A 21843-nucleotide genomic window follows, 5' to 3' on the forward strand; every position below is an offset into this window, starting at 1 on the left:
TTGTCCGATTTTGACGCCTTACTATACTATGACGTTTTTTATGACATTTTGAGGTCAAAAAAAAATGTGACTTTTTTTGCCCGAAAAAAACGCCATACTATACTATGACGTTTTTTATGACATTTTGAGGTCAAAAAAAATTTTGACTTTTTTTGTCTGAAAAAAACGCCATACTATACTATGACGTTTTTTATGACATTTTGAGGTCAAAAAATTTTTTGACTTTTTTTGTCCGATTTTGATGCCTGAGTATACTATGACGTTTTTTATGACATTTTGAGGTCAAAAATTTTTTTGACTTTTTTTGTCCGATTTTGATGCCTTAGTATACTATGACGTTTTTTATGACATTTTGAGGTCAAAAAAAAATGTGACTTTTTTTGCCCGAAAAAAACGCCATACTATACTATGACGTTTTTTATTACATTTTGAGGTCAAAAAAAAAGTTGACTTTTTTTGCCCGAAAAAAACGCCATACTATACTATGATGTTTTTTATGACATTTTGAGGTCAAAAAATTTTTTGACTTTTTTTTTCCGAAAAAAACGCCATACTATACTATGACGTTTTTTTATGACATTTTGAGGTCAAAAAATTTTTTGCGTTTTTTTGCCCGAAAAAAACGCCATACTGTACTATGACGTTTTTTATGACATTTTGAGGTAAAAAAAAAAGTGACTTTTTTTGCCCGAAAAAAACGCCATACTATACTATGACGTTTTTTATGATATTTTGAGGTCAAAAAATTTTTTGAGTTTTTTTGTCTGAAAAAAACGCCATACTATACTATGACGTTTTTTATGACATTTTGAGGTCAAAAAATTTTTTGACTTTTTTTGCCCGAAAAAAACGCCATACTATACTATGACGTTTTTTATGACATTTTGAGGTCAAAAATTTTTTTGACTTTTTTTGTCCAATTTTGACGCCTTACTATACTATGACGTTTTTTATGACATTTTGAGGTCAAAAAAAATTTGGACTTTTTTTGTCCGATTTTGACGCCTTAGTATACTTTGACGTTTTTTATGACATTTTGAGGTCAAAAAAAATTTGGACTTTTTTTGTCCGATTTTGACGCCTTACTATACTATGACGTTTTTTATGACATTTTGAGGTCAAAAAATTTTTTGAGTTTTTTTGCCCGAAAAAAACGCCATACTATACTATGACGTTTTTTATGACATTTTGAGGTCAAAATTTTTTTTGACTTTTTTTGTCCACTTTAACGCCATACTATACTATGACGTTTTTTATGACATTTTGAGGTAAAAAAAAAAATTGACTTTTTTTGCCCGAAAAAAACGCCTTACTATACTATGACGTTTTTTATGACATTTTGAGGTCAAAAATTTTTTTGGCTTTTTTTGTCTGATTTTGACGCCTTACTATACTATGACGTTTTTTCTGACATTTTGAGGTAAAAAAAAAAATTTGACTTTTTTTGTCCAATTTAACGCCTTACTATACTATGACGTTTTTTATGACATTTTGAGGTCAAAAAAAAATTTGACTTTTTTTGCCCGAAAAAAACGCCATACTATACTATGACGTTTTTTATGATATTTTGAGGTCAAAAAATTTTTTGAGTTTTTTTGTCTGAAAAAAACGCCATACTATACTATGACGTTTTTTATGACATTTTGAGGTCAAAAAATTTTTTGACTTTTTTTGTCCGATTTTGACGCCTTACTATACTATGACGTTTTTTATGACATTTTGAGGTCAAAAAATTTTTTCACTTTTTTTGTCCAATTTTGACGCCTTACTATACTATGACGTTTTTTATGACATTTTGAGGTCAAAAAAAAATTTGACTTTTTTTGCCCGAAAAAAAACGCCATACTATACTATGACGTTTTTTATGACATTTTGAGGTCAAAAAATTTTTTGGCTTTTTTTGTCCGATTTTGATGCCTTAGTATAATATGACGTTTTTTATGACATTTTGAGGTCAAAAATTTTTTTGACTTTTTTTGTCCGAAAAAAACGGCATACTATACTATGACGTTTTTTATGATATTTTGAGGTCAAAAAATTTTTTGAGTTTTTTTGTCTGAAAAAAACGCCTTACTATACTATGACGTTTTTTATGACATTTTGAGGTCAAAGAAATTTTTGACTTTTTTTGTCCGAAAAAAACGCCATACTATACTATGACGTTTTTTATGACATTTTGAGGTCAAAAAAATTTTTGACTTTTTTTGTCCGAAAAAAACGCCATGCTATACTATGACGTTTTTTTATGACATTTTGAGGTCAAAAATTTTTTTGACTTTTTTTGTCCAATTTTGACGCCTTACTATACTATGACGTTTTTTATGACATTTTGAGGTCAAAAAAAAATTTGACTTTTTTTGCCCGAAAAAAACGCCATACTATACTATGACGTTTTTTATGACATTTTGAGGTCAAAAAATTTTTTGGCTTTTTTTGTCCGATTTTGATGCCTTAGTATAATATGACGTTTTTTATGACATTTTGAGGTCAAAAATTTTTTTGACTTTTTTTGTCCAATTTTGACGCCTTACTATACTATGACGTTTTTTATGACATTTTGAGGTCAAAAAAAATTTGGACTTTTTTTGTCCGATTTTGACGCCTTAGTATACTTTGACGTTTTTTATGACATTTTGAGGTCAAAAAAAATTTGGACTTTTTTTGTCCGATTTTGACGCCTTACTATACTATGACGTTTTTTATGACATTTTGAGGTCAAAAAATTTTTTGAGTTTTTTTGCCCGAAAAAAACGCCATACTATACTATGACGTTTTTTATGACATTTTGAGGTCAAAATTTTTTTTGACTTTTTTTGTCCACTTTAACGCCATACTATACTATGACGTTTTTTATGACATTTTGAGGTAAAAAAAAAAATTGACTTTTTTTGCCCGAAAAAAACGCCTTACTATACTATGACGTTTTTTATGACATTTTGAGGTCAAAAATTTTTTTGGCTTTTTTTGTCTGATTTTGACGCCTTACTATACTATGACGTTTTTTCTGACATTTTGAGGTAAAAAAAAAAATTTGACTTTTTTTGTCCAATTTAACGCCTTACTATACTATGACGTTTTTTATGACATTTTGAGGTCAAAAAAAAATTTGACTTTTTTTGCCCGAAAAAAACGCCATACTATACTATGACGTTTTTTATGATATTTTGAGGTCAAAAAATTTTTTGAGTTTTTTTGTCTGAAAAAAACGCCATACTATACTATGACGTTTTTTATGACATTTTGAGGTCAAAAATTTTTTTGACTTTTTTTGTCCAATTTTGACGACTTACTATACTATGACGTTTTTTATGACATTTTGAGGTCAAAAAAAATGTGACTTTTTTTGCCCGAAAAAAACGCCATACTATACTATGACGTTTTTTATGACATTTTGAGGTCAAAAAAAAAGTTGACTTTTTTTGCCCGAAAAAAACACCATACTATACTATGATGTTTTTTATGACATTTTGAGGTCAAAAAATTTTTTGACTTTTTTTGTCCGAAAAAAACGCCATACTATACTATGACGTTTTTTTATGACATTTTGAGGTCAAAAAATTTTTTGCGTTTTTTTGCCCGAAAAAAACGCCATACTGTACTATGACGTTTTTTATGACATTTTGAGGTTAAAAAAAAAGTGACTTTTTTTGCCCGAAAAAAACGCCATACTATACTATGACGTTTTTTATGATATTTTGAGGTCAAAAAATTTTTTGAGTTTTTTTGTCTGAAAAAAACGCCATACTATACTATGACGTTTTTTATGACATTTTGAGGTCAAAAAATTTTTTGACTTTTTTTGCCCGAAAAAAACGCCATACTATACTATGACGTTTTTTATGACATTTTGAGGTCAAAAAATTTTTTGACTTTTTTTGTCCAATTTTGACGCCTTACTATACTATGACGTTTTTTATGACATTTTGAGGTCAAAAAAAATTTGGACTTTTTTTGTCCGATTTTGACGCCTTAGTATACTTTGACGTTTTTTATGACATTTTGAGGTCAAAAAAAATTTGCCTTTTTTGCCCGAAAAAAACGCCATACTATACTATGACGTTTTTTATGACATTTTGAGGTCAAAAAATTTTTTGACTTTTTTTGTCCGATTTTGACGCCTTACTATACTATGACATTTTTTATGACATTTTGAGGTCAAAAAAAAATTTGACTTTTTTTGCCCGAAAAAAACGCCATACTATACTATGACGTTTTTTATGACATTTTGAGGTCAAAAAAAAAGTTGACTTTTTTTGCCCGAAAAAAACGCCATACTATACTATGATGTTTTTTATGACATTTTGAGGTCAAAAAATTTTTTGCGTTTTTTTGCCCGAAAAAAACGCCATACTGTACTATGACGTTTTTTATGACATTTTGAGGTAAAAAAAAAATGTGACTTTTTTTGCCCGAAAAAAAAATGCCATACTATACTATGACGTTTTTTATGATATTTTGAGGTCAAAAAATTTTTTGAGTTTTTTTGTCTGAAAAAAACGCCATACTATACTATGACGTTTTTTATGACATTTTGAGGTCAAAAAATTTTTTGACTTTTTTTGCCCGAAAAAAACGCCATACTATACTATGACGTTTTTTATGACATTTTGAGGTCAAAAAAAATTTTGACTTTTTTTGTCCGATTTTGACACCTTACTATACTATGACGTTTTTTATGACATTTTGAGGTCAAAACATTTTTTGAGTTTTTTTGCCCGAAAAAAACGCCATACTATACTATGACGTTTTTTATGACATTTTGAGGTCAAAAAATTTTTTGACTTTTTTTGCCCGAAAAAAACGCCATACTATACTATGACGTTTTTTATGACATTTTGAGGTCAAAAAAAATTTTGACTTTTTTTGTCCGATTTTGACACCTTACTATACTATGACGTTTTTTATGACATTTTGAGGTCAAAAAAAAATGTGAGTTTTTTTGCCCGAAAAAAACGCCATACTATACTATGACGTTTTTTATGACATTTTGAGGTCAAAACATTTTTTGAGTTTTTTTGCCCGAAAAAAACGCCATACTATACTATGACGTTTTTTATGACATTTTGAGGTAAAAAAAAAAATTGACTTTTTTTGCCCGAAAAAAACGCCATACTATACTATGGCGTTTTTTATGACATTTTGAGGTCAAAAAAAATTGTGACTTTTTTTGGCCGAAAAAAACGCCATACTATACTATGACGTTTTTTATGACATTTTGAGGTCAAAAAAAAATTGACTTTTTTTGCCCGAAAAAAACGCCATACTATACTATGACGTTTTTTATGATATTTTGAGGTCAAAAAATTTTTTGAGTTTTTTTGTCTGAAAAAAACGCCATACTATACTATGACGTTTTTTATGACATTTTGAGGTCAAAAATTTTTTTGACTTTTTTTGTCCAATTTTGACGACTTACTATACTATGACGTTTTTTATGACATTTTGAGGTCAAAAAATTTTTTGACTTTTTTTGTCCGATTTTGACACCTTACTATACTATGACGTTTTTTATGACATTTTGAGGTAAAAAAAAAATGTGACTTTTTTTGCCCGAAAAAAACGCCATACTATACTATGACGTTTTTTATGATATTTTGAGGTCAAAAAATTTTTTGAGTTTTTTTGTCTGAAAAAAACGCCATACTATACTATGACGTTTTTTATGACATTTTGAGGTCAAAAATTTTTTTGACTTTTTTTGTCCAATTTTGACGACTTACTATACTATGACGTTTTTTATGACATTTTGAGGTCAAAAAAAATTTGACTTTTTTTGCCCGAAAAAAACGCCATACTATACTATGACGTTTTTTATGACATTTTGAGGTCAAAAAATTTTTTGACTTTTTTTGTCCGATTTTGACGCCTTACTATACTATGACGTTTTTTATGACATTTTGAGGTCAAAAAATTTTTTCACTTTTTTTGTCCAATTTTGACGCCTTACTATACTATGACGTTTTTTATGACATTTTGAGGTCAAAAAAAAATTTGACTTTTTTTGCCCGAAAAAAACGCCATACTATACTATGACGTTTTTTATGACATTTTGAGGTCAAAAAATTTTTTGGCTTTTTTTGTCCGATTTTGATGCCTTAGTATAATATGACGTTTTTTATGACATTTTGAGGTCAAAAATTTTTTTGACTTTTTTTGTCCGAAAAAAACGGCATACTATACTATGACGTTTTTTATGATATTTTGAGGTCAAAAAATTTTTTGAGTTTTTTTGTCCGATTTTGACACCTTACTATACTATGACGTTTTTTATGACATTTTGAGGTCAAAGAAATTTTTGACTTTTTTTGTCCGAAAAAAACGCCATACTATACTATGACGTTTTTTATGACATTTTGAGGTAAAAAAAAAAAAATTGACTTTTTTTGCCCGAAAAAAACGCCATACTATACTATGACGTTTTTTATGATATTTTGAGGTCAAAAAATTTTTTGAGTTTTTTTGTCTGAAAAAAACGCCATACTATAGTATGACGTTTTTTATGACATTTTGAGGTCAAAAAAAATTTTGACTTTTTTTGTCTGAAAAAAACGCCATACTATAGTATGACGTTTTTTATGACATTTTGAGGTCAAAAAATTTTTTGAGTTTTTTTGCCCGAAAAAAACGCCATACTATACTATGACGTTTTTTATGACATTTTGAGGTAAAAAAAAAAAATTTGACTTTTTTTGCCCGAAAAAAAACGCCATACTATACTATGACGTTTTTTATGACATTTTGAGGTCAAAAATTTTCTTGGCTTTTTTTGTCCGATTTTGACGCCTTACTATACTATGACGTTTTTTCTGACATTTTGAGGTAAAAAAAAAAATTTGACTTTTTTTGCCCGAAAAAAACGCCATACTATACTATGACGTCTTTTATGACATTTTGAGGTCAAAAAAAATTTTGACTTTTTTTGTCCGATTTTGACACCTTACTATACTATGACGTATTTTATGACATTTTGAGGTCAAAAAAAAAATTGACTTTTTTTGCCCGAAAAAAACGCCATACTATACTATGACGTTTTTTATGATATTTTGAGGTCAAAAAATTTTTTGAGTTTTTTTGTCTGAAAAAAACGCCATACTATACTATGACGTTTTTTATGACATTTTGAGGTAAAAAAAAATGTTGACTTTTTTTGTCTGAATAAAACGCCATACTATACTATGACGTTTTTTATGACATTTTGAGGTCAAAAAAAATGTGACTTTTTTTGCCTGAAAAAAACGCCATACTATACTATGACGTTTTTTATGACATTTTGAGGTCAAAAAAAAAGTTGACTTTTTTTGCCCGAAAAAAACGCCATACTATACTATGATGTTTTTTATGACATTTTGAGGTCAAAAAAAAATTTGACTTTTTTTGCCCGAAAAAAAACGCCATACTATACTATGACGTTTTTTATGACATTTTGAGGTCAAAAAATTTTTTGAGTTTTTTTGCCCGAAAAAAACGCCATACTATACTATGACGTTTTTTATGACATTTTGAGGTAAAAAAAAAAATTGACTTTTTTTGCCCGAAAAAAACGCCTTACTATACTATGACGTTTTTTATGACATTTTGAGGTCAAAAATTTTTTTGGCTTTTTTTGTCCGATTTTGACGCCTTACTATACTATGACGTTTTTTCTGACATTTTGAGGTAAAAAAAAAAATTTGACTTTTTTTGTCCAATTTAACGCCTTACTATACTATGACGTTTTTTATGACATTTTGAGGTCAAAAAAAAATTTGACTTTTTTTGCCCGAAAAAAACGCCATACTATACTATGACGTTTTTTATGACATTTTGAGGTCAAAAAATTTTTTGACTTTTTTTGTCCGATTTTGATGCCTTAGTATACTATGACGTTTTTTATGACATTTTGAGGTCAAAAAAAAATGTGACTTTTTTTGCCCGAAAAAAACGCCATACTATACTATGATGTTTTTTATGACATTTTGAGGTCAAAAATTTTTTTGACTTTTTTTGCCCGAAAAAAACGCCATACTATACTATGACGTTTTTTATGATATTTTGAGGTCAAAAAATTTTTTGAGTTTTTTTGTCTGAAAAAAACGCCATACTATAGTATGACGTTTTTTATGACATTTTGAGGTCAAAAAAAATTTTGACTTTTTTTGTCTGAAAAAAACGCCATACTATAGTATGACGTTTTTTATGACATTTTGAGGTCAAAAAATTTTTTGAGTTTTTTTGCCCGAAAAAAACGCCATACTATACTATGACGTCTTTTATGACATTTTGAGGTCAAAAAAAATTTTGACTTTTTTTGTCCGATTTTGACACCTTACTATACTATGACGTTTTTTATGACATTTTGAGGTCAAAAAATTTTTTGCGTTTTTTTGCCCGAAAAAAACGCCATACTGTACTATGACGTTTTTTATGACATTTTGAGGTCAAAAAAAAAATTGACTTTTTTTGCCCGAAAAAAAACGCCATACTATACTATGACGTTTTTTATGATATTTTGAGGTCAAAAAATTTTTTGAGTTTTTTTGGCCGAAAAAAAACGCCATACTATACTATGACGTTTTTTATGACATTTTGAGGTCAAAAAAAATGTTGACTTTTTTTGTCTGAATAAAACGCCATACTATACTATGACGTTTTTTATGACATTTTGAGGTCAAAAAAAAATGTGACTTTTTTTGCCTCAAAAAAACGCCATACTATACTATGACGTTTTTTATGACATTTTGAGGTCAAAAAAAAAGTTGACTTTTTTTGCCCGAAAAAAACGCCATACTATACTATGATGTTTTTTATGACATTTTGAGGTCAAAAAATTTTTTGACTTTTTTTGTCCGAAAAAAACGCCATACTATACTATGACGTTTTTTTTATGACATTTTGAGGTCAAAAAATTTTTTGCGTTTTTTTGCCCGAAAAAAACGCCATACTGTACTATGACGTTTTTTATGACATTTTGAGGTAAAAAAAAAATTTGACTTTTTTTGTCCGATTTTGACACCTTACTATACTATGACGTTTTTTATGACATTTTGAGGTCAAAAATTTTTTTTTTTTTGCCCGAAAAAAACGCCATACTATACTATGACGTTTTTTATGACATTTTGAGGTAAAAAAAAAAATTGACTTTTTTTTCCCGAAAAAAACGCCATACTATACTATGACGTTTTTTTATGATATTTTGAGGTAAAAAAATTTTTTGAGTTTTTTTGTCTGAAAAAAACGCCATACTATACTATGACGTTTTTTATGACATTTTGAGGTCAAAAAATTTTTTTGACTTTTTTTGTCCAATTTTGACGACTTACTATACTATGACATTTTTTATGACATTTTGAGGTCAAAAAATTTTTTGACTTTTTTTGTCCGATTTTGAGGCCTTAGTATACTATGATGTTTTTTATGACATTTTGAGATCAAAAAATTTTTTGACTTTTTTTGTCCGATTTTGACGCCTTACTATACTATGACGTTTTTTATGACATTTTGAGGTAAAAAAAAAATTTGACTTTTTTTGCCCGAAAAAAACGCCATACTATACTATGACGTTTTTTATGACATTTTGAGGTCAAAAAATTTTTTGACTTTTTTTGTCCGATTTTGACGCCTTACTATACTATGACATTTTTTATGACATTTTGAGGTCAAAAAAAAATTTGACTTTTTTTGCCCGAAAAAAACGCCATACTATACTATGACGTTTTTTATGACATTTTGAGGTCAAAAAATTTTTTGACTTTTTTTGTCCGATTTTGATGCCTGAGTATACTATGACGTTTTTTATGACATTTTGAGGTCAAAAGAAAATGTGACTTTTTTTGCCCGAAAAAAACGCCATACTATACTATGACGTTTTTTATGACATTTTGAGGTCAAAAAAAAAGTTGACTTTTTTTGTCCGAAAAAAAACGCCATACTATACTATGACGTTTTTTATGATATTTTGAGGTCAAAAAATTTTTTGAGTTTTTTTGTCTGAAAAAAACGCCATACTATACTATGACGTTTTTTATGACATTTTGAGGTCAAAAAAAATTTTGACTTTTTTTGTCTGAAAAAAACGCCATACTATACTATGATGTTTTTTATGACATTTTGAGGTCAAAAAAATTTTTGACTTTTTTTGTCCGATTTTGACACCTTACTATACTATGACGTTTTTTATGACATTTTGAGGTCAAAAATTTTTTTGAGTTTTTTTGCCCGAAAAAAACGCCATACTATACTATGACGTTTTTTATGACATTTTGAGGTCAAAAAATTTTTTGACTTTTTTTGTCCAATTTTGACGCCTTACTATACTATGACGTTTTTTATGACATTTTGAGGTCAAAAAAAATTTTGACTTTTTTTGTCCGATTTTGACGCCTTACTATACTATGACGTTTTTTATGACATTTTGAGGTCAAAAAAATTTTTGACTTTTTTTGTCCGAAAAAAACGCCATACTATACTATGACGTTTTTTATGACATTTTGAGGTCAAAAAAAAATTTGACTTTTTTTGTCCGAAAAAAACGCCTTACTATACTATGACGTTTTTTATGACATTTTGAGGTCAAAAATTTTTTTGACTTTTTTTGTCCGATTTTGACGCCTTACTATACTATGACGTTTTTTATGACATTTTGAGGTAAAAAAAAAAAGTGACTTTTTTTGTCCGAAAAAAACGCCATACTATACTATGACGTTTTTTATGACATTTTGAGGTCAAAAAAAATTTTGACTTTTTTTGTCCGATTTTGACGCCTTACTATACTATGACGTTTTTTATGACATTTTGAGGTCAAAAAAAATTTTGACTTTTTTTGCCCGAAAAAAAAGCCATACTATACTATGACGTTTTTTATGACATTTTGAGGTCAAAAAATTTTTTGACTTTTTTTGTCCGATTTTGACGCCTTACTATACTATGACGTTTTTTATGACATTTTGAGGTCAAAAAAAAATGTGACTTTTTTTGCCCGAAAAAAACGCCATACTATACTATGACGTTTTTTATGACATTTTGAGGTCAAAAAAAATTTTGACTTTTTTTGTCTGAAAAAAACGCCATACTATACTATGACGTTTTTTATGACATTTTGAGGTCAAAAAATTTTTTGACTTTTTTTGTCCGATTTTGATGCCTGAGTATACTATGACGTTTTTTATGACATTTTGAGGTCAAAAATTTTTTTGACTTTTTTTGTCCGATTTTGATGCCTTAGTATACTATGACGTTTTTTATGACATTTTGAGGTCAAAAAAAAATGTGACTTTTTTTGCCCGAAAAAAACGCCATACTATACTATGACGTTTTTTATTACATTTTGAGGTCAAAAAAAAAGTTGACTTTTTTTGCCCGAAAAAAACGCCATACTATACTATGATGTTTTTTATGACATTTTGAGGTCAAAAAATTTTTTGACTTTTTTTTTCCGAAAAAAACGCCATACTATACTATGACGTTTTTTTATGACATTTTGAGGTCAAAAAATTTTTTGCGTTTTTTTGCCCGAAAAAAACGCCATACTGTACTATGACGTTTTTTATGACATTTTGAGGTAAAAAAAAAAGTGACTTTTTTTGCCCGAAAAAAACGCCATACTATACTATGACGTTTTTTATGATATTTTGAGGTCAAAAAATTTTTTGAGTTTTTTTGTCTGAAAAAAACGCCATACTATACTATGACGTTTTTTATGACATTTTGAGGTCAAAAAATTTTTTGACTTTTTTTGCCCGAAAAAAACGCCATACTATACTATGACGTTTTTTATGACATTTTGAGGTCAAAAATTTTTTTGACTTTTTTTGTCCAATTTTGACGCCTTACTATACTATGACGTTTTTTATGACATTTTGAGGTCAAAAAAAATTTGGACTTTTTTTGTCCGATTTTGACGCCTTAGTATACTTTGACGTTTTTTATGACATTTTGAGGTCAAAAAAAATTTGGACTTTTTTTGTCCGATTTTGACGCCTTACTATACTATGACGTTTTTTATGACATTTTGAGGTCAAAAAATTTTTTGAGTTTTTTTGCCCGAAAAAAACGCCATACTATACTATGACGTTTTTTATGACATTTTGAGGTCAAAATTTTTTTTGACTTTTTTTGTCCACTTTAACGCCATACTATACTATGACGTTTTTTATGACATTTTGAGGTAAAAAAAAAAATTGACTTTTTTTGCCCGAAAAAAACGCCTTACTATACTATGACGTTTTTTATGACATTTTGAGGTCAAAAATTTTTTTGGCTTTTTTTGTCTGATTTTGACGCCTTACTATACTATGACGTTTTTTCTGACATTTTGAGGTAAAAAAAAAAATTTGACTTTTTTTGTCCAATTTAACGCCTTACTATACTATGACGTTTTTTATGACATTTTGAGGTCAAAAAAAAATTTGACTTTTTTTGCCCGAAAAAAACGCCATACTATACTATGACGTTTTTTATGATATTTTGAGGTCAAAAAATTTTTTGAGTTTTTTTGTCTGAAAAAAACGCCATACTATACTATGACGTTTTTTATGACATTTTGAGGTCAAAAAATTTTTTGACTTTTTTTGTCCGATTTTGACGCCTTACTATACTATGACGTTTTTTATGACATTTTGAGGTCAAAAAATTTTTTCACTTTTTTTGTCCAATTTTGACGCCTTACTATACTATGACGTTTTTTATGACATTTTGAGGTCAAAAAAAAATTTGACTTTTTTTGCCCGAAAAAAACGCCATACTATACTATGACGTTTTTTATGACATTTTGAGGTCAAAAAATTTTTTGGCTTTTTTTGTCCGATTTTGATGCCTTAGTATAATATGACGTTTTTTATGACATTTTGAGGTCAAAAATTTTTTTGACTTTTTTTGTCCGAAAAAAACGGCATACTATACTATGACGTTTTTTATGATATTTTGAGGTCAAAAAATTTTTTGAGTTTTTTTGTCTGAAAAAAACGCCTTACTATACTATGACGTTTTTTATGACATTTTGAGGTCAAAGAAATTTTTGACTTTTTTTGTCCGAAAAAAACGCCATACTATACTATGACGTTTTTTATGACATTTTGAGGTCAAAAAAATTTTTGACTTTTTTTGTCCGAAAAAAACGCCATGCTATACTATGACGTTTTTTTATGACATTTTGAGGTCAAAAATTTTTTTGACTTTTTTTGTCCAATTTTGACGCCTTACTATACTATGACGTTTTTTATGACATTTTGAGGTCAAAAAAAAAGTTGACTTTTTTTGCCCGAAAAAAACGCCATACTATACTATGATGTTTTTTATGACATTTTGAGGTCAAAAAATTTTTTGCGTTTTTTTGCCCGAAAAAAACGCCATACTGTACTATGACGTTTTTTATGACATTTTGAGGTAAAAAAAAAATGTGACTTTTTTTGCCCGAAAAAAAAATGCCATACTATACTATGACGTTTTTTATGATATTTTGAGGTCAAAAAATTTTTTGAGTTTTTTTGTCTGAAAAAAACGCCATACTATACTATGACGTTTTTTATGACATTTTGAGGTCAAAAAATTTTTTGACTTTTTTTGCCCGAAAAAAACGCCATACTATACTATGACGTTTTTTATGACATTTTGAGGTCAAAAAAAATTTTGACTTTTTTTGTCCGATTTTGACACCTTACTATACTATGACGTTTTTTATGACATTTTGAGGTCAAAACATTTTTTGAGTTTTTTTGCCCGAAAAAAACGCCATACTATACTATGACGTTTTTTATGACATTTTGAGGTCAAAAAATTTTTTGACTTTTTTTGCCCGAAAAAAACGCCATACTATACTATGACGTTTTTTATGACATTTTGAGGTCAAAAAAAATTTTGACTTTTTTTGTCCGATTTTGACACCTTACTATACTATGACGTTTTTTATGACATTTTGAGGTCAAAAAAAAATGTGAGTTTTTTTGCCCGAAAAAAACGCCATACTATACTATGACGTTTTTTATGACATTTTGAGGTCAAAACATTTTTTGAGTTTTTTTGCCCGAAAAAAACGCCATACTATACTATGACGTTTTTTATGACATTTTGAGGTAAAAAAAAAAATTGACTTTTTTTGCCCGAAAAAAACGCCATACTATACTATGGCGTTTTTTATGACATTTTGAGGTCAAAAAAAATTGTGACTTTTTTTGGCCGAAAAAAACGCCATACTATACTATGACGTTTTTTATGACATTTTGAGGTCAAAAAAAAATTGACTTTTTTTGCCCGAAAAAAACGCCATACTATACTATGACGTTTTTTATGATATTTTGAGGTCAAAAAATTTTTTGAGTTTTTTTGTCTGAAAAAAACGCCATACTATACTATGACGTTTTTTATGACATTTTGAGGTCAAAAATTTTTTTGACTTTTTTTGTCCAATTTTGACGACTTACTATACTATGACGTTTTTTATGACATTTTGAGGTCAAAAAATTTTTTGACTTTTTTTGTCCGATTTTGACACCTTACTATACTATGACGTTTTTTATGACATTTTGAGGTAAAAAAAAAATGTGACTTTTTTTGCCCGAAAAAAACGCCATACTATACTATGACGTTTTTTATGATATTTTGAGGTCAAAAAATTTTTTGAGTTTTTTTGTCTGAAAAAAACGCCATACTATACTATGACGTTTTTTATGACATTTTGAGGTCAAAAATTTTTTTGACTTTTTTTGTCCAATTTTGACGACTTACTATACTATGACGTTTTTTATGACATTTTGAGGTCAAAAAAAATTTGACTTTTTTTGCCCGAAAAAAACGCCATACTATACTATGACGTTTTTTATGACATTTTGAGGTCAAAAAATTTTTTGACTTTTTTTGTCCGATTTTGACGCCTTACTATACTATGACGTTTTTTATGACATTTTGAGGTCAAAAAATTTTTTCACTTTTTTTGTCCAATTTTGACGCCTTACTATACTATGACGTTTTTTATGACATTTTGAGGTCAAAAAAAAATTTGACTTTTTTTGCCCGAAAAAAACGCCATACTATACTATGACGTTTTTTATGACATTTTGAGGTCAAAAAATTTTTTGGCTTTTTTTGTCCGATTTTGATGCCTTAGTATAATATGACGTTTTTTATGACATTTTGAGGTCAAAAATTTTTTTGACTTTTTTTGTCCGAAAAAAACGGCATACTATACTATGACGTTTTTTATGATATTTTGAGGTCAAAAAATTTTTTGAGTTTTTTTGTCTGAAAAAAACGCCTTACTATACTATGACGTTTTTTATGACATTTTGAGGTCAAAGAAATTTTTGACTTTTTTTGTCCGAAAAAAACGCCATACTATACTATGACGTTTTTTATGACATTTTGAGGTCAAAAAAATTTTTGACTTTTTTTGTCCGAAAAAAACGCCATGCTATACTATGACGTTTTTTTATGACATTTTGAGGTCAAAAATTTTTTTGACTTTTTTTGTCCAATTTTGACGCCTTACTATACTATGACGTTTTTTATGACATTTTGAGGTCAAAAAAAAATTTGACTTTTTTTGCCCGAAAAAAACGCCATACTATACTATGACGTTTTTTATGACATTTTGAGGTCAAAAAATTTTTTGGCTTTTTTTGTCCGATTTTGATGCCTTAGTATAATATGACGTTTTTTATGACATTTTGAGGTCAAAAAATTTTTTGGCTTTTTTTGTCCGAAAAAAACGGCATACTATACTATGACGTTTTTTATGATATTTTGAGGTCAAAAAATTTTTTGAGTTTTTTTGTCTGAAAAAAACGCCTTACTATACTATGACGTTTTTTATGACATTTTGAGGTCAAAGAAATTTTTGACTTTTTTTGTCCGAAAAAAACGCCATACTATACTATGACGTTTTTTATGACATTTTGAGGTCAAAAAAATTTTTGACTTTTTTTGTCCGATTTTGACACCTTACTATACTATGACGTTTTTTATGACATTTTGAGGTAAAAAAAAAAACGTGAGTTTTTTTGCCCGAAAAAAACGCCATACTATACTATGACGTTTTTTATGACATTTTGAGGTCAAAACATTTTTTTAGTTTTTTTGCCCGAAAAAAACGCCATACTATACTATGACGTTTTTAATGACATTTTGAGGTAAAAAAAAAAATTGACTTTTTTTGCCCGAAAAAAACGCCTTACTATACTATGACGTTTTTTATGACATTTTGAGGTCAAAATTTTTTTTGACTTTTTTTGTCCAATTTTGACGCCTTACTATACTATGACGTTTTTTATGACATTTTGAGGTCAAAAAATTTTTTGAGTTTTTTTGTCTGAAAAAAACGCCATACTATACTATAACGTTTTTTATGACATTTTGAGGTCAAAAAAAATTTGACTTTTTTTGCCTGAAAAAAACGCCATACTATACTATGACGTTTTTTATGACATTTTGAGGTCAAAAATTTTTTTGACTTTTTTTGTCCAATTTTGACGACTTACTATACTATGACGTTTTTTATGACATTTTGAGGTCAAAAAAAATTTGACTTTTTTTGCCCGAAAAAAACGCCATACTATACTATGACGTTTTTTATGACATTTTGAGGTCAAAAATTTTTTTGACTTTTTTTGTCCGATTTTGATGCCTTAGTATACTATGACGTTTTTTATGACATTTTGAGGTCAAAACATTTTTTGACTTTTTTTGCCCGAAAAAAACGCCATACTATACTATGACTTTTTTTATGACATTTTGAGGTAAAAAAAAAAATTGAGACTTTTTTTGCCCGAAAAAAACGCCATACTATACTATGACGTTTTTTATGATATTTTGAGGTCAAAAAATTTTTTGAGTTTTTTTGTCTGAAAAAAACGCCATACTATACTATGACGTTTTTTATGACATTTTGAGGTCAAAAATTTTTTTGACTTTTTTTGTCCAATTTTGACGACTTACTATACTATGACGTTTTTTATGACATTTTGAGGTCAAAAAAAATTTGACTTTTTTTGCCCGAAAAAAACGCCATACTATACTATGACGTTTTTTATGACATTTTGAGGTCAAAAAATTTTTTGACTTTTTTTGTCCGATTTTGACGCCTTACTATACTATGACGTTTTTTATGACATTTTGAGGTCAAAAAATTTTTTCACTTTTTTTGTCCGATTTTGACGCCTTACTATACTATGACGTTTTTTATGACATTTTTAGGTCAAAAAAAATTTGGACTTTTTTTGTCCGATTTTGACGCCTTACTATACTATGACGTTTTTTATGACGTTTTGAGGTCAAAAAATTTTTTGACTTTTTTTGCCAGAAAAAAACGCCTTACTATACTATGACGTTTTTTATGACATTTTGAGGTCAAAAAAAAATTTGACTTTTTTTGCCCGAAAAAAACGCCATACTATACTATGACGTTTTTTATGACATTTTGAGGTCAAAAAATTTTTTGACTTTTTTTGTCCGATTTTGACGCCTTACTATACTATGATGTTTTTTATGATATTTTAAGGTCAAAAATTTTTTTGACTTTTTTTGTCTGAAAAAAACGCCATACTATACTATGACGTTTTTTGTGACATTTTGAGGTAAAAAAATTTTTTGAGTTTTTTTGTCCGATTTTGACGCCTTACTATACTATGATGTTTTTTATGACATTTTGAGGTCAAAAAAATTTTTTGAGTTTTTTTGCCAGAAAAAAACGCCATACTATACTATGACGTTTTTTTATGACATTTTGAGGTAAAAAAAAAAATTGACTTTTTTTGCCCGAAAAAAATGCCATACTATACTATGACGTTTTTTATATTTTGAGGTCAAAAAATTTTTTGACTTTTTTTGTCTGAAAAAAACGCCATACTATACTATGACGTTTTTTGTGACATTTTGAGGTCAAAAAATTTTTTGAGTTTTTTTGTCCGATTTTGACGCCTTACTATACTATGATGTTTTTTATGACATTTTGAGGTCAAAAATTTTTTTGACTTTTTTTGTCCGATTTTGACGCCTTACTATACTATGACGTTTTTTTTATGACATTTTGAGGTAAAAAAAAAAATTGACTTTCTTTGCCCGAAAAAAACGCCATACTATACTATGACGTTTTTTATGACATTTTGAGGTCAAAAAAAAAATTGACTTTCTTTGCCCGAAAAAAACGCCATACTATACTATGACGTTTTTTATGACATTTTGAGGTAAAAAAAAATTTGACTTTTTTTGTCCGATTTTGACGCCTTACTATACTATGACGTTTTTTATGACATTTTGAGGTAAAAAAAAAATTTGACTTTTTTTGCCCGAAAAAAAACGCCATACTATACTATGACGTTTTTTATGACATTTTGAGGTCAAAAAATTTTTTGAGTTTTTTTGTCCAAAAAAAACGCCATACTATACTATGACGTTTTTTTTATGACATTTTGAGGTCAAAAAAAATTTTGACTTTTTTTGGCCGATTTTGACGCCTTACTAAACTATGACATTTTATGACATTTTGAGGACACAAAAAATTTTGACTTTTTTTGGCCGATTTTGACGCCTTACTATACTATGACGTTTTTTATGACATTTTGAGGCTAAACAAATTTTTGACTTTTTTAATTGCGTGCATCAGCCCACGCATTTCCACACAAGACCAAATGAGTGTTATGGAGAGTGACTCTTTGACTTTACATGTGGAGTCCAGAAGCCAGACTGTAAGTTTTTCAGTTGTAAAGTGTGACACACTTTGTACATGTAGACCTGTTTGGCGAATCAAGTCATCTTTTTTTAATTTTCCTTTTTTTCTTTCTTCCTCCTATTTGGTACATGTCAAACTTGAGACAAAAAAGACAACGCAAACACAAATCCACTTTATTGCAACAACAACAAAAATCAGTGGTTTGGTCTGTTTAAGCAAATGAAAAAAGAACAGTCTTTAAAACTCAACCAAGTCTAAGTGGTACATCTAACACCTCACAGTTTAAAGCCTAAGAATCTGGCATCCACACAGCACAGCCTGAGCTGTTTCATCTCCATATTAACTATTTGTCTAAAAATTGACCTAAAACTCAAATTACATTTACACTCTGACAGTCCTTACAGATGACTCTAGCCATTTAAACAAAGAATTAACTAAAAGTCCTAAACCTAAGGCTGAAATGTTAACCTAAAGTGTGGAGCCAGTCACTAAGTTTAAACATGGCACATTCTCCAAACTCCATGCAGCCTTGAAATCAGTTTGTACATCATAAAATAAGCACAGACAACAGACAACTGCCACTGGGTACAAATCAAGCATTTATTTGCAAACATACCCTCCAGAACCCCAACAGGAGACAAAGCTCTATACAATTCTTCCCCTTCATGGCCCAGGACCCACACCAACTGCCACTGATCCAACGCTTCCTGTACTGAAGACAGAGAGACATAAATGAACCCTTGCTTGCTCTTACCTTGTCTCTCATGGTCCTCTCCATCAGCTGCTCCCTCCTGAACAATGCACAAAAAAACTAAACATCAGCCACAGGAAGAACCGTGCCAATCTTCAACCTGTTAAACACAGCCACACACAGACTCACACCTACAGGCCTAAGCGCAGCACCTAAACACCTAGCCACACAGCTCCATCAACATACAACTATTGACAGCCTCTACATCAAGAGCCAACTACATCTAACACACACATTAAACCTACACTGACAAATAAGCACAACTAAGCCTTACAACACTCAGCTACACACTTCAGCCCGCACTTCCAACACCATCTGCCTATAGGCTTCCACATATACACAGTTGTGTCCGGATCACAACTGCATATATGCTTCCACCTACAGACAACACTGACACAACCAGCCATTATAACCATGTTACAATATGAAGTTTACCAAAAGTTCCCTACTTCAAACGGGCCACAGTGAATTTCTTTCAAAGGTGTGTGTCACCTGTGGCCAATTACTCAGCAAAATCTCCAGTTATGTTTTTGTTCCACACATACACACAGAGTGAGCTCTCAGTAGGAAGAGCTCTCTTGATTTCACTTTTATTAGTGTTTAAAGTTCATGAGGCATGTCTTATTGTTTCAGCTCATGCAGAGTAAAACTGTCGACTCCATTCAGCAGTCCTCATTGGGAAATGTGTCTGCAAAACAGTTAAATTAAAAAATTAAAAAATAAATATGGAAAGTACATTCCCACTAAAATCCAAGATGGCGCAGCTCAAATGCCCATGGTTTGAGTGACGTCACGGATGCTACGTCCGTGTCTTATACAGTCTGTGCATGCGGGCGAGATAACCGGCAGCCAACCAATCCATCCAGCTCCATCTGGGCTGAAAGCGAGCGTGTGGATGCACTCTGGTTTTCATGGCAGGAGTTTTAAACGCGTCGACAGGACGTTGGTTGTCTGGAAAACTTTGCCGCACTAAGCTAAAGTACTGTGGCAATGCTAGCAACGTGAAGGCTCCGGGTTCGAACCCCGGTCTGTTCTCCTCTGCGGAGTCTGCATGTTCTCCCTGTGCCTGCGTGGGTTTTCTCCGGGTACTTAGGGTTTCCTCCCACAGTCCCAAAAACATGGACATTGGGTAAACTGGCTACTTTACATTGCCCCTAGTTGAGTGTGTAGTTATCTGTCTTTGTGTGTCGGACCTGCGATTGACCGGCGACCGGTCCGCGGTGTACCCCGCCTCTCGCCCGTAGTCAGCTGGGATAGGCTCCATCTCCGCCGCGACCCTGACGGGATCAAGCGGTATAGAAAACGGATGGATGGATGGATGGATGAGGGCTCACCATCCAGAGGAGGCTGCGTGGGCTAAAGACAACCGCCTGAAGCCTGTCACTGCACCGAATCAACGTCCACGAGACGTGACAACAAAATTACCCCCGGTGAATGACCACATCTGAAGCGAGTAAAAAATAATTTGGAAGTTACAGCTGTTCTGCACCATAGGCTACTGAAGGTGCTCTGAGATGTTTCTCAATAAAAGAGAAGTTGTGTAATTCAGCAGCTGACTGTTTTTTTTAATGGTGCAGTACGTTTATGGTGTATTTTGGGTTACAGATGGAAACTCAGTAATCGATTGGTAATCTCATCGAGACCTCAATAATCGTAATCGATTAACCACCCCTACTACTTGCTGAAGGTAAAAACATGTTTAACAAGCACAAAGTGAAAGTGTCACTGTGACATTTTCTGGTTAATTTAACGTTAGCAGAAATGTTAAAAATAAAACAAACGCGCTGACTGCATTTTTTTGTCACGATACACAGAGAGATGCTCAAGGATCAGTTAATCCTCCACATCCAGCTGATTGAGGAAAAAAACCCTCAAACTTTGAATCAACAGTAGACAAACTTTCAAACATCTTTAAAAGGACCAGTTCACACAAAATTACAAAATGAATCTCACTTACTGGTCCAGGGGCGTCAAACCACGCAGTTTTGGTTTCAATCGCTCAGGTTTTGGGACAGAGACGGTATCTGAGATTTGTGTCCCCACCCTGATACAACGGAGATATAAACAGACATCTGTAACTGCCACTCAAAGCACTGGACAGAGAATTACTGCGAATACAAACAAATGAGATTCTGTTCACTTACATTGTATTAGGGAGGGGGGGCAAATCTCTGAGACGGATATGATATCTGAAAAACCGGGAAACACGCAGAACCAAAACTATCGTAAAAATTTTAGAAACTAGTAAAAGAAATGTCCATCACAGCTGGTCAAAGTTAAATGTCTTGTTTTGTCCAATCAACACGCGGAGTCTGCAGAATATTTAAAGCAACACGAGATAAAGATCAGCGCTGAAGAGTAACAGAGGTCCAGCCGTGCAGTGGATGCATGTTCCAACACTTTTTATTACACGATTCAACAGATGTGAGATCCTGCACAAAAGTGTTTCAGCACTGCA

Source organism: Toxotes jaculatrix, chromosome 17 (genome assembly GCF_017976425.1).
Source record: "Toxotes jaculatrix isolate fToxJac2 chromosome 17, fToxJac2.pri, whole genome shotgun sequence".
Classification (NCBI taxonomy): Eukaryota; Metazoa; Chordata; class Actinopteri; family Toxotidae; genus Toxotes; species Toxotes jaculatrix.